Source organism: Pyxicephalus adspersus, chromosome 3, assembly GCF_032062135.1.
Source record: "Pyxicephalus adspersus chromosome 3, UCB_Pads_2.0, whole genome shotgun sequence".
Classification (NCBI taxonomy): domain Eukaryota; kingdom Metazoa; phylum Chordata; class Amphibia; order Anura; family Pyxicephalidae; genus Pyxicephalus; species Pyxicephalus adspersus.
In genome coordinates, this window is record NC_092860.1 from 34960016 (window position 1) to 34975101 (window position 15086).

The 15086-nt window shown below is 35.9% G+C and overlaps 1 long non-coding RNA gene across 1 annotated transcript; it reads right to left on the reverse strand.

Moving 5' to 3' along the window:
• Positions 1 to 7312: 7312 nt before the first annotated feature.
• LOC140327692 (uncharacterized) lies at positions 7313 to 11148 on the reverse strand. Its single transcript, XR_011920077.1, has 3 exons — positions 11082 to 11148; positions 10163 to 10224; positions 7313 to 7576 (listed from the first exon to the last, which is right to left on the reverse strand). It is a non-coding gene; the product is annotated as an uncharacterized lncRNA (long non-coding RNA).
• Between the last annotated feature and the right edge of the window lie 3938 nt (positions 11149 to 15086).

Consider the following 15086-nt stretch of genomic DNA (forward strand, 5'->3'; position numbering starts at 1 on the left):
CAGTTCTATTAAAAGGAAATGTCACTCACAGTGGTAGTAGCAGAAGTATAAAACTAACTGTATTACATAAAACACAATACCTTCCAAGTACAGTATGTATAACAGTGTCCTTTCTTTGTTGAGTGAATCATATTATAGTGACAGCCTGTGACATTTTATTTTCCTAACTTGCATATTGTTGACAAAAGCAATAACTGCATTCATAGATCTTTATGTAATGTCCAAGATTTTGTACTTACATAAGCCAATTCTTTTTTCATCAGGCCTTTTCTGTGTGGAATTGTGAGAGAAATGAGTCTATGAATCTCAGATCTAAAATAAATATGCTAAATTTTTATTCCCAAAAATAGGTCAGCACCATATTGAATCTAGGGACTCATGAATATTGTATTTTTTTCTCAACTACACGAAGGCTTGCCAGATTGCCAGCTGATGCTAAAAGCAACATGGAAATAAATCAGCAGTGAAAATGTATCCATTTAACCTTTCCTCATGCACCTAATCATTTACCCACTGCGTCATAGACAAATCTTGTTACACAAAAGGGCTGCACCAAGCCAAAATACATTTCATGAGCATTAAAAGAATACTATGTATTAGTATTAGAGTGTAATGCATTATTCGAAATTGTGACGTCTCAGGTTTTTCAATAATGATAACATAAAGTGATTATTAAAAAAAACAAATTGATTTAACTACGATGAGGCATTTTAATAATAAAATCACATTAGGTCACTGAAGGTAATTGCAGCTGATGCAAAAGCTACAAGGACCAGGCACTTTGTAGGTCCAGCTTAGACCTTGACTTACACCTATTTGTACTCCTGCCAAAGAACCAATGAAAATAATATCATAATATGCCTATTTGCTAGAGGCTTGTGTGCTTACAATTTTGGTATTTCATGCTAAGAATAATAAATGGTTGATGTTATTCATACACGTTGTATTATAAAGAGGTCTTCTCCTTCTCCCGTGTCATTGTTTGGACAGGTTTGTTATTTGCAACCCCTATTTAATGCACAGTGCTATATAATATATTGGCGCTTTATAAATAAATGTAAAAAATAAAAATAAATAACACAGAAAATATCTTCAGGCTCTGGTTCACTTTTTCTTTAATCTATCTTTAATCCCCAGGAAGGTTAGCTAGACCATGTGTAGCGGCTAATAACCTTTTGGATTTCTGGTCCTCTGAAGAAGGAATGGTTCTAAAGTTAATAATACCTTACCAAGTGAGACATCTCCGATGTGAAATTTGTACAAAAATTAAAACCGTCTCTGCTAAAAAGCTAAAAAATTTCATCTACTGCAGTTTGAACTGCTGAACACAAATTAAATGCAGGGAAATTGCTACTGAAGTTTTTGCAAAAACTGACACTTCCTGCACTGTTTCTTTTGTCTTTCATGCTAAGGAGCATACATCACAATGACAGAAAGAGACCACTCGAATTCTTTACGTTATGTATACAATCAAAGAAATAATTGTTAGCACCTCTGCTTTGCCCCATTACTAACTCTTCAGGGAATTAGTTTACAGCTAATACTCAAGTTGCTAATAATTATAAAGATATCTTCCAAACATCAAGTGCCAAAATTTATTACTTGTTAAAGTAATGGAACCAATAGCAACTCTTGCCTTCAAAATTTGCAATTTTTATCTTTCCACCTTCTGCAGAGAAAAAGAAAAGGATGTACCCCTTTTTAAAAAAAAAAATTGTGGATTCTCTGGTGCTTGTTATTGTGACCAAAAAATGATGCTGTACCAATCGATGGAAATATTTGGGAGCATTATCATCAGACAGCTTCTGCTCACCAAGTGAAGCAGTGAACGTGACACTGGATGTGAATCAATTTCTAAAATTTAGGACAATTCCACCAGAAAGATTCACCTGCAGTAAATGTTTGATAATTGCTGCATTCTCTTTCTTCAAAAGAAAGAGAATGCCATCCATTTCAGCACTTTAGAATAATTTAAAGGTGCTTAAAAAGTTTATCATTATTCTATATATTCACTAATGCTTTATATAGGATAATTCTGACAGTCTAAATATTTTCATACATTTTTATTCAAGTGTCAAAATTCTAGTCATAAAGTAATCTGGTATTAATTGAAACTGTCAGTAAGTTGGATTTTTTTTCCAAGAGAAAGAAGCCATGACTAAACCTTTGAGAAAAAATGAGTAGGCAACCTTTCGATTGCTGGATAAAGGAACAATACAAATTTTTCTCTATATACCAATACTATTTTTTATTTTTGCAGTATGCCATAACTGACATAATATGCAGAACGACCTATACACACACTGGTCTTATAGTGTGTTTCCATTCTATCATCTATTTTATAAATTACATATCCTGCCGCCTGCAATCTGTATGCTATATTTTATCTTACATACTACTCCCTACTAGAAGTTATATGCCGTGGTGTAAGTTACAAAGTTTTGACTGCTGCACGCTTTAAGTAGTGCTGTATATTACATACTCATATGTAATACGTATATTACATACTGATCAAAATGTTTATTGTCTCTACAGTTGCTGGTTACTAAAAAGTGATCCTTTCTTTGAGGTTTATGAATTTTTAGACTTTTGCTAACAGACTGATGAATATGTGTGCAGTCTATACTGTAAGTAGGCTTTTTCTTCACTGTACCCATACATACCCCGGGTCTTTAGTTTTCCTAGCAACACCACAGTAGACAGTACAGACAGGGACCTTATCTTACAGAGGCAAAAGGAAAATTTATGACAATAAGTTGCTCAAACACTCCGCACTATCTCATGGGGTTTTATTGAAAGTCTTTAGTCCTATGTAAACATGTAAACATGTATGTGCCTCTATTTCATATTTGTAGCCACCCAACACACTCACCTACAGAGACCTTTAAGTAAAATGTATAGTACGTTGCTGTAACAAGTATGGTTTATAGCAAATTAAGGAAACCAAGTGAGAATAGCAAAAAATGTAGTCCAAGGGTCATATATAGAACAAGGTTAGCAAATTACTAATTTAAATATGTGCTGCAACAAACTGAAATTTGAAAGCTTTAAAGAAGTTAAGCTGTAAATTTTATATATTGCAGATTTGTCACATGCAGAAAACTGAAAAATGTTTTGTTATAATGGGCAAGAGAACACTTTGACATAGTACATGCAGTGAGTCATGCAATGTGGTTGATGAAGGACATTTTAAACTTAACAGACTATTCTGTATTTTGTAGAAATCAACACAGAGGTACTTATAAACACAGTGGTACAAATAAAATATAATAAATCACAATTCGTATTCATTTTAGTGGTACTTAAACTGCTATGGAAAACTGTCCTATTATGTGAAGAATAAGAAGTACTTAGATATTATATGTAATTGAACAAAACTGTTCAAGCTTTGATTAACAGCTAGATTACCTAAAAGCAAAAATAATCTAAGCTGTAAGGCCTGCAGTCATATACATATGGTATATTGTGCTACTTGAGTTCTAGCATTTGCCTCTCCAATGACTAGACAAATCATTCAGTTGTTGATTTATATCTATTAAGATAAGAGTTAAACCTGACATGAACTTAATATTTGATTGATGTGTAGGGTTAATGTGCAGTTATGTAGTTTTGTAATAACATAGCATGACATCTATATACATCATGCAAACCAAGAATGTATTTACAAAGCTATTAATATTTCAAACAATTTTTTAAATCACCTTTCAGCCCCAGTGAGAGAGTGCTGAACTTAGCACTGAGCTTAGCACCGTTTGACACATTCTGCAAGCTATCTGTTATAACCTGCTAAAAAAGATGCTAAAATATGTTTTTATAAAGCAGATTCCATGCAATCCAGAAACACCCTAAAATCTTTGAAAGTCTTACTTCCAATATTCTAAAATCTTCATGTGTCTTCTTAACTCCTCTTTTCTCCCAAACCACTATCTCAGGTGCAGTAGTGTATAGACCAGTGTTTCTCAATCTTTTTAACATGGGGAACCTTTTGAAATAACTTTCAGGTCTTCAGGGAACCCCTTCCATATTTACTATATTCACAACAGTATATTAGAGTGGTGATCAGTGTGAAGAACGCCTCTTAGATTGCAGGTCATTGGGAAGGCTGTCACCCTCGCAGTTAGCCAAAAAGATCATTTGTGTCTATTAAACTGACCAGAGAGTCAAAAACTGCTCATTGCTCAAGGAACCCCAAGCAACCCTTGGAGGAACTCTCATGTGGCGTGTATAACACTAAGGAGTAGTCCACCACCAGAAGGAGAAAGAAATATTAGACAATAGCACAGGCTGAAGTACAAGTCTATATTCATCCTAGATGATGAGGTCTTAAGGATGAATCTGGAGAAAACTCCAAAACATACAAGAGGTGGCTAAATGTTTGGTCAGAAGGAAGAGGATATAGCTTTTATAGCAATGATGTAGCAGGCCATAAAATACAGCATGGTTGTGGCATTAGATTTGAAGACTCTTAGCAAATGGCCCAGCTGTCATGATGACTTTCTGCCTTCAATAAATTGTATCGGTTGATTGCTTGTTTCCTAATGTTTCCTGATACTTGTTCCAGGTATAATCCAGATAATTAGCATTTTAAAAGGTCAACAATGCTAGCCTTAACCCCCCCTATAACAGGCCTACTTTTAATTTAAACATTGACTTAAGCTGCGTACACACTTGCAATTTTTGTCGTTGGAAAGGATCTTTCACGATCCTTTCCAACGACAAGGGACTGCACGATGCATGAACGGTGCTGTACATACAGCACCGTTCATGCTCTATGGAGAGGGGAGGGGGAGAGCGACGGAGCGGCACCCTGCTGCGCGCTTTCCCCCTTCCCTTTCATTAGGATCGGTCGTCGTCCATCGTCCGTGGATCCGGCAGGTCGGTCGCTCGGACGATGGACGACACCGACTGTACACACGGCAGATTTTCGCCCGATATTTGGCCGATGCCGATTATCGGGCGATAAAAATCTGCCGTGTGTACGTAGCTTAAGACTGGAAGGTATTTCTGGTTCAATGCAAAATATGTAAGCCGCTTTACTTTATGTGTTTGTAGTTTACCTAATATAGAAACTCTGATTTATTTATTTTGAAAGAGAAAGTAAAGACACTTTGCTTGGCACTCATATGACAGACTTAATTGAATCACTTTCATCCACTTTCACTTAAAAACCTAAGTTCATCCAAGCATAGTAAAATGTAAGTGCTATCTTTCCAAGCAGCATCCTTTCAAAAGAGCTTTTTCAAGTGAGAGGAAAATTCTCCTGTTAGAGGAAAATATGTTTGGTGAACAGATGCTGATTGTGATATTTCTATTAAGAATGACTATGTAATATATCTAGGTTTGTGTCACCTGGATTGCAGGCAGAGTCAGAGATGACATAAAAGGGAATATTTAGGAAAAAGATAGTGATGGTATCATGGCAATGTGGTAAATCTGTGTGTGGGGTTAATGGAGATAACCATTAATTATTTTGTCTGTATTCCTGCAATGAACCTTTCTAATATTAAATTGTACTGAAGTTCTTCTTAATAGCAAACTTTGTATTAGAAGGCAGTAACAGTGACATTCACCAGTGAAATATGAAGTGAAGTGCAGTGATTTTCAACCACTGTTCCACGGCACACTCGTTGGGTGCGTCATATTGCACCTTAGCTAGAACTTCTTTTTATGTATATTCTTATAAATTAAAGGCATATACTTGTTTTTTTCCCTGTATCCAGTATCTTGATTTCTAGTGGTTGTTAAAAGTCAAACTTTCAGGGGAAATATACACTTCTTTTTTGTAGAGAAGCTGCTACATGTCACTTGGCAAATATTTGACAAAGATTTTAAAGCTGCCTCATTTTTTCTAGCAGTTTTACTCAGTCCAGTATTTGGGTATACTGGGTACTGAAGAACCCATGCACCATTCCAGAATATAACTAAATGGAATAGAGATTTACATTCTATTAACAGACAAGAATGAAGAGTGTAAAAATATACCTACTAATACATGACACAGTTTGCACAAAATGTGTTGCACTTTATTATTTTAAAGCTTTTTAGCAAGTCCTGTGTTACAAATAATAGATAAAGAAAAGGTGAGGAATTTTAAAGGCAGTATATATAAATATATATATATATATATATATATATATATATATATATATATATATAATCATATGTATGTATGTATAAATAATAAATATATATATATATATATATGTATAACAAAACATGCAAACCACATATGCATGAATTGTTTGCATGTTTTGATGTGTTATCATTTGTTTTTAATTTTTATATTAAAGAATTTTCAATGTTACTGGTATTGTTGAATTTTACAACTGTTAGTTACTCTGCAACATAGTCATATGTGTGTGTGTATATATATATATATATATATATACTGCATTTAAAGTCCCTCACCTTTACTTTTTCTATTATTTGTTACTTTCAGGATGTGGCAGGTGTAATTTTGTTGAAATAAATGTCGGAGTCTCCAGGTTTGTTTCTTTAAAGCTCTGTGTTACACTTATGCACAGCTAGTGGAGTGATTGGGCTTATAACATGTTTAGCATTTTTATTGTTGGTAGATCATTTTGACTTGGTCATTTTAAAAGTAGCTCGCAAGCCAAAAAGTGTGGGCACCCCTGATCCAAGTCTTCTAAACAGGCCCAGGTTTTGCACCCGTGAGTATAAATAAATTGAGAAACTATATTGTCATTAAATTTACTGTATTAAGCTACAGAGTGTCATTTTGTAACATTTAGGTCTGTGGTGTTCAGCAGGATTTTTTCAAAGTAAAAAAAGTGCCGTGGCTCAAAAAAGGTTGAAAAACACTATCTTAGTGATTGTGACATTGCCTAGTGACAGGTAGTTGTTTTTTTGTATTTAGTCCCTGGTGGCAGGTCACAGTGCTGAGCTCGCCTTCTCCATCCCTCCAGCCATCTATGTCTGCACCCAGACCCCCCAGCTGCTCTGTATCCCACAGGGAGCATGTGGGGGGTTTAGTGTCAGGCAAAAGGGGATCACATTCCAGACCAAGAGATGATGTTTGTAGGACACAGAATAGGGTTCAGTTGAATGTTTTGTGGGATTCAGGCTAAGGATTCATTAGGTGAGTGATGATGGGTATGGGGATAAGAGATTCATTTTGTGTAGTAAATGTTAGATTATGTCAAGATTTTGAGGAAATCTGGATAAATGATAAGGTTATAAGTGATGTATAATGCTTGATAGTGGTTTATGAGGATGTCCTAAATTGACCACTGTACTTTGTAAAGCCTTCTCTCCAAGCTGTGTAAAAAAGCTGCACCCCTGCTCCATGGCACATAGTTTTTTACTTTTTTTTTACTTTTAACCCATTTTTCTCTTTTTTCTTTATTTTCTTCACTTCACATGTCCTTCCCTTCATAGACATACTTCACTTCCATCCATATCTGCTCTCTCTCCCTCCTTCATCTTCTTTATCCTTTATGAACATTTTTCCCTGCTTTCATACATTTTCACTTTCTTTCTTAAGTTTCACGCATGCCAGCTCTTCCTTGCATCCATGCACACTCTTCCCTCTGTGGCCATTCTCCTCTACATCAATCTTAGAGAGAATAATTAAGCAACAAAGAAGTACACAAAACAAGATATATTTCATACAATAAACACTGCAAACTAACAAAATGAGGACATAAAAGAAAATTTACCCACTCAAAATAATTATGTAAACAGGAACAGATTTATGAATATACATACATAGCAATGATAGAAAAAGTCTGTATAGATAAACCATTTCAAATACATTACACATATCACAAGCTAACATACCAAAAAAAGATGGGTATAAAAAGAAAAACAATCTGGCGCTATAGTTCTAGGAATTGGCTGCAGTGAATGATTGTTTTGAACGTAACAGTCTCTAAATTATTTAACAGCCCACAGGCCTAATTAAATTATTCAAATGTTGTATTAATATACAATCATACAATCACATAACACTAACTCTGCTGGCTTTATCAAAATACTGTATTATTAAGTATAATTTATTATTAGTTTTTTAATATTGAGAAACAAATAGAAGGTATCCAATGGTTTAATAAATATATAAGTACTTGTAAACAAGCAATACCGATAGTGCTGAAGCGGACAATATATAATCTTTATAATTTGTCATTTCATCTTCCATCAATCTGTGTGTGCAACCATAAATATTTGTGTATCATATGATCATTATCTCATATGTACCCAAGCATGCATCTTGTTATATGTTACCGTCTAATATGCTACCACAAGCAATGTAATACTTTTCTGCTTTATGTTCTTAATTAAAGTACATTCCCCCCCTAACAAGGTTTCTCCTGATCTCACTAATTCCTTTTCATTTACAATGATCAGTTCACATCAGTTCAGCCATTCCAGGGACCAAAGCATAACTATTTAAACTGCGTGCATAGTCATGTGCCATCTTCCAAGTGCCAATTTTAACTCCTTTTGGGACTTATGCCAGAGAATTTAACTAGGTAATGGAACAGACTGTAACAGCCAGCAGACACTGCCTCCCTAGGCTTTTGCTGACACTATACAGTCCCTGAAATGACATTAACTCTTCAAGCCTTCCATGTCTCTGAGTTTTTATGTAAATAAATCTCTATCTGGAACCCTTTGTGCAAGCCTTGCCAATACAGATCTTTCTGACCACTGCTTTTACCGTGAGCTTTGTTTGCACCACTGCTTCTCTATCTGCCTAAAAGGTCACTAACTTCTATTGCCATACCGCTCTCGTTTGAAATATGCATAGTAGACTGGTTAGTGCTAGTGCTAGTGGTAGATGGGAATTCAGCACAGCAGGTGGACTGTATTAACATCTTTAAGTCATGGTATTTTTATCATGGTAAATAATGCCATACAAACTGATGCATATTAGACATAAGGGGCCTAAGGAAATGGGTTACATTTGCCTTTTGAGTAAATGCAGCCAGTTACCGGTTAATACCAACACTGACAACTGTGAGTTTGGGGTGAATTTAGCTAGATGCAGTCTCCTTAATTATAGCATATTATTATATTGCCTTTTACAATCCCTTTAATACAGGACGCCTACCTGTACTCAGATAGAGCCCAGGGGTGTGCTATATTCCTAGGTTGATACTACCCTGAACCTTTCTTCCCAATCTTACACAAATCATACCAAATCTTCCCAATAGCACTCGCCATTTTTGGAGAATATATATGGAGGTAGAGTTGTTTTTTACCCTTTGTCACATAAAGATACACATATACCTACAGGCAAATATTCACCTGTGCACAGTACACATATTCATCTGTTTTGCCATGTATACTTTCTGCATACTGATATTTACATGTGACAGAAATCTGAATTAGCGGTGGATCTGTATTTTAAAGCCTAATCCTTTGTCAAGGGAACTCCAAAAAGTAAAACATTTTTCCCTGCACAATTTTGTAAAATTGTATATTATAACATACAAATGTTAGCTTATATTAGCAGAAGAAATCACAGAAATCGAACTACTTGGAGAAAAATGTAAATCAAGAAAATGTAAAGGTAAAAGTGCTTTTGGTAGAAAGTAGAGTCCTAGGTTACCTAAGGTTGCGTGCTTGTATTCTCCAGTGAATCCCAAATTGATATGATATTCACAGGAAAAAAAAAAATCAGACATGGAACAACCTTGAACATGTCAATGTGAATCCACAAATTATTCATCCAAACATGAATAAATTGCATATTGGGCTTGAGAGCAGAGAAATAGGTTTAATTTTTCCTGTTCCAAGGCTGTCAGAAATGAAGCCACAATTGTAATTCCTAAAATAGAGACTTGTAACACATATTTTGTAACATTTTTTAACGCTAGAAAATAAAGTGAACACTCTTCATTATTTCATTTTCCAGTGCTTAAAGGTAAAATGGTAGCTTGTATTGTTTGTTTTACAGGTTATGAAGAGGTGACCTGGGAAGGATATAATTATTGGGCTGGAAGGGGCACTGTCTCCATGACAACCATATAAATACTCTAGTCATTTCTGAATCATAGTAATCTGTGCTTTTCCTAGGACTTGTGAATATAACAAAGCCTGCAAATGAAGTGCTTATTGTTTCATGGCTGGAGACTCACACATCTGCATAGAAAATCCACATTTATTTGTCATCAGTAAGTATGACTGTATTTCTTACCTAAATAATATCTTTTTAGATCTCTTTCACGTCATTATGAAGTTGCCTCGCGAATCTAAAACCTAGATACGTTATATGAAAATAGAAGATCTCATAACTGGCAAAAAAAAGGTGTGCTAAAATTCTTGATAGATTTGCAGAATATAACAAACTATATATTGTTAAATTGTGCATGTTTTTATAATTGTAACATAGTCAACTGACTGAAATGCTGTATAAAGACATTTATATAAATGTGTATTTCTTGCTAGTTTACAGTTTCTCCCCAATTGCTGTAAAGCACCAATTTGATTCAAATGAAAATAAAAGCTTTTCTTTATGTTATAAGGTGGCATAATGTAAAAAAGAACTTTTGTATATAAAATTGCAGTAAACAGTTTACATCTCAGTATTATTAAAATGGCGTTTTGTTTTCTTATGAGGCCCAGTTTATGTATGTTACAGATTAGCCACATTATAGTCCCTTGGTAGATTCCTTCTCACATCATAAGTAGGGCAGGCAGGGTTTTGAAAGTGCATTATCTTTTATATGTAATATGTCACAGTGCATTCAATGGACGGATGCATAATAATAAATCTTTATTTATAAAAATTATTTAATTAATATATCATGGAAAGAAAGGTGAACAGGTGACAAGTGAACTCTCAAGTTCCACCAAAATGGTTTGCATTGCAGGCACAATAATCTTCCTGTTTGGTTTCAGTGCTGAGTTCACTAAGGAGTCAGTACCATGGGACACCATGCATCTCTATTATATCTTAGGTTAGTAACAAACTAACCACCATGATCTATTTAAGTCTGGCTTACCACCAACAAAACAGGTCTCTACTGACACCAAAAGGAGTCTCTTCACCACTATCTACCAATGTAATAGGTATTTCATTACTAACCACTAAAATAAAGAAACACTACACTTACTGCCAATATAAGTGGGCACTTCTCTCTGAGCTCCAATGTAAGCAGTTACTTCTCCATTGACCACTAATGATAGGTAGCCGTTAACTACTAACTGCCAATATAGCACTTTTTAAATGGCTCTACTGTCTACTGACCACCAATGTAGGGGAGTTTTTCACTATGACCGCAAATGTAAGGGTGCACTAATTATGAATGTAATATGGTGTACTTATTCATAACTAATTATGAATAAAGAACACAGTAATACTGTGACACCAACAAAAAGGTGAGGGTACACTACCTTAACCATTGACGTACGTGGGAACTTCTTTTGATTGTTGATATAAGAGGGAACTTAACTGAACATGTAAAAAGCACTACAATTTGCTTTGCCTAAACCTCTTTTCTGCTCATTAAAATATTTTTTTTACAAGGAAAGGTTTATGATGGCATTTGCTATCTGGACAACAAATCTCAAAATATAAACGGTAACTTTTTGGGGTGTTACTCCACTTTATTGTATTCCATTTGCAAGCTGTAGGAAGCTCCATGTATATAGTGGTACAGACCAATTCCTCAGGAACTCCAGCGTCTTAGTACAAGCTGCTTCCTTAGAAGCTCCTAAGTAAATGGCATTTTCCATGATACTTGTGGAGCTTTCTATGGGGGTGCCCCCTTTTTATATTTAATACGGGATCATCTCTTGTTTGTTATTAATTATCCCTGTTAAAGACTAATGAAGAGAATGACTGACCCGTTTATCAAGGGAGACCTCATCAAGGGCTTATGATAATGTTCCACTACCTAAATGATGAGTCCTAAGAGACAACACTGGTCTAACAATAATGATGTTCATACCTTGTCCTGGGAACTTGTAGACCACTTTTTGTATTCACAGGTGGACAGTTCAAATGCAGATTACGTAATGCACGTAATACACTTGAAGATTTTACAGTAATATTTGAAGCTCGCAGCTACATCAATTTATGTCCTCCTAATTACTTTTCCAGAACTCAATATTAGGATGTTTATAGGCATGCATATATTAATTAGTTGTTTCCAGAGATTACTGCTTGAAGAGATTTTATCACTAACAACCTTTTGCTAAATTCCAAGGAAACTCATTTATTGTGCTTTATAACCACGTTATTAATTTTAGGTTCAAAGCATTCAAAATCTGGGCAGTCAGACCTGAACGTTATTCTTTACACAATGGATATTCTATTTTATACACAACCTAATAGTTGCAGTATTTTGACCAAAGTCACAAAAAATAGGTGCACAGCAGAATTTTAATTGTTAGTGTGCTTTTTTCCATCTCACTCATAAAAAAATACACACTGGTGTCTTAATCCTCCTGCCTCATTAATAGGTTAGGTGCTTACACTTGCAGTTTTATTTGGAAACTATTTATAAAATTCTTGTCAAGAAATATTTGTTTTACAAAATAATATAGCAGGATCAATGTAACTCATTTTTACTGTTTGTTTTAATAAAATGAAAACACTAAAGTTGAACTCTGGGATATGGAAATGTTGTCTGAACATAAGAAGAATATATTCATAGACAACTCTTGGGGGTCTATTTATAAAGTAGTGAATCTAATATTTACCAAAACATTCCCTAGTGGAGAATCAATCTCTGTCATTGAAACACATGGACCTGGAAGATCCCTCAAAGAATATTTTGATGAATGTCGAATTCACAGCTTTCGAAATGGAGCACCTGGAGTACTTTGTGTATTTTTTCCAGATTTGTTCAGTAATCTATTGTGAGACTTTGCATTTGTGCAGAAGCTCCCGTAATAAAGACTGGTGACTGTTGTTCTCTCTGCTTGTGCAGGGTGATGGGTCTTGTATCTGCCCCTTCATCCAGTTTTCTGCAGGCAGCCTGTATTGGATGGACCTGCTGGGTCGTTTCTACATTTGTGTTTCTTGCACGGGCTGTGTACACAACAGCGATGATGCTACTTATTATTTTAATGCTTTTATTAGATAACTGGGTTTGCAAAGCCATTTGATGCACACAAAATGAATTTTTATCTTTTTTGGCTATCATGGTAAATATTTACATTAATGTCTTTGTTCCCGGAGTTCAGCTTTGCTAAAGCATAGGGTCAAGTGAAGTCCTCTCTTCAAGGCAGCAACACCTACTGACATAAAATAATTGTGAAATATGCAGAGAAATAGTCACCCTTTAGGATTTTAGGAAGAATTTTTTTTAAAGTCCCCTTATTTAAAACCAAATTTTACTTAAGCGCAAGTTAGATTAAAATCTTGCCAATTCGAATGCTCGTCAAATCTGCAAAAACAAAAATGTACAGTGGCTCTCTTTCCCCTTCCACCAGTCAAACCTACAAATGAATGCTTTTGGCCTTGAAAAACCTTAACATTTTTTAAATTGCTCTTATTTGTGCCTGTTTTATAACAAGATTTTGATTGTTTTTCTTTCCCTTGTTTAGATCTTCAGCCATCTTGACTGTCTGCGAAGGCGAACCTTCCACGCAGACAGGCAGGAGTTAATTCAACCTCTGCAACTGCAGGGAAAGTCAGGATGTGCCAGGTACCCTGGCTTCCTATGCTGACCTGAGCTGTGCAGCTAAGCGACTTTTTGCCAGAAGGATACATAAGTCTATAACAATAGTTATGTGTGAAAGTTATAAGTGAAAATATAAGAGTCCTAAATTGACACAAACTACCAAATGTAGTAGTTATTACTAGGCCTGTGACTATAAAGTGCCCATTATGTACCTTGTGACCTTGACCTATCATTCTGACTGCACACAGGCTCAAAACTGTCACGCAGGGAGAGACAGGATCACTAGGGGGCGCTATGGCTTGCATGGAGGTAGTGTAAGCCCTAAGAAAGGGCCATGGCACAGAGTCTAATCAGTAACCAGGTTTTCTCCAGAGCCTCTTATGGTGAGCATGTTTCGCCGCTGGTCACTGCCAGGTTGCGGTCCTTGGGCACACCAAGGTGGGCAAAACACGGTACCAAATCACAAAGCAAAAGGATAGTCTAGGAAAGCGGGGTTGGGGCAGGCAGCAAGCACGAAAGGTCAGGTCACACGCCAGGGACAATAACCATGGATCCAGGAGACAGACACTAGTGACACAGGGGCCACTGTGGACACAGGGAACACAGGAGACACTGGAAGCAACAGGAGGCACAGGTGATGCAGGGATATCCACAGACAGACAGGAACACTGGAATAGCACAGGGAAGTTGGCTGTGAACCAACAGACTGGACAACCAGGGGTTAACACAGGAGCTGGACACAGGAAACACTGGATTGAGCAACAGGTATACAGAAACTAGCTCAGCAGAATTAGGGGGTCAGCACTAGTGAAGACTCGTTGCACGAACACTTAGTGCAGTGTGTGAGATAGCTAAATAGCCAGGGCTGGTCCAAAGATTGGCCATCGGATTGGACAGAATTGATAAAGCTTGGAAACAGAGGCACGCCCAGCGTCAGAACTGCCTGCACGTGCAGGAGAGAGGCGTCTGCGCTTTAGAGGAGAAGAGGTAAGTGTGACAAAAAACTACACCTGCAAATAAAACAAGTGCCAAAAGTGGCCTAAACATATCACCCATCAACCTACTTAGGTATCATGGCCTGATTAAAGATAGTAAAGATAAGGCCTGGTAAAGATAAGGGCATCCCCACCCGGTATTTCCAAATGCAGCTTTCCAAAAGCCCAAGCATTTTTACATAAGAGATAGAGAATAAACATGTGCTAATGCAAATATTCACTGAGAGTGTAGTTATTTGCATAGGAAAATATTAGGATTTATTGGGTGCAATGGAAGATCAAAATGGGAAATTTTTGCACCATATAGCGTCTGATTTTTTAACACCCATTTATGTAGCCACAGGTTCTCTTTCAGTTATTATTTTCTCCTGATTAATATAATTCAAAATTTACTTATAGTTATATACTATATATATATATATATATATATATATATATTTGTTATATTGTGTGTGAAACATCAGGGTAAAAAAAAAAATTAAAGACATGATTG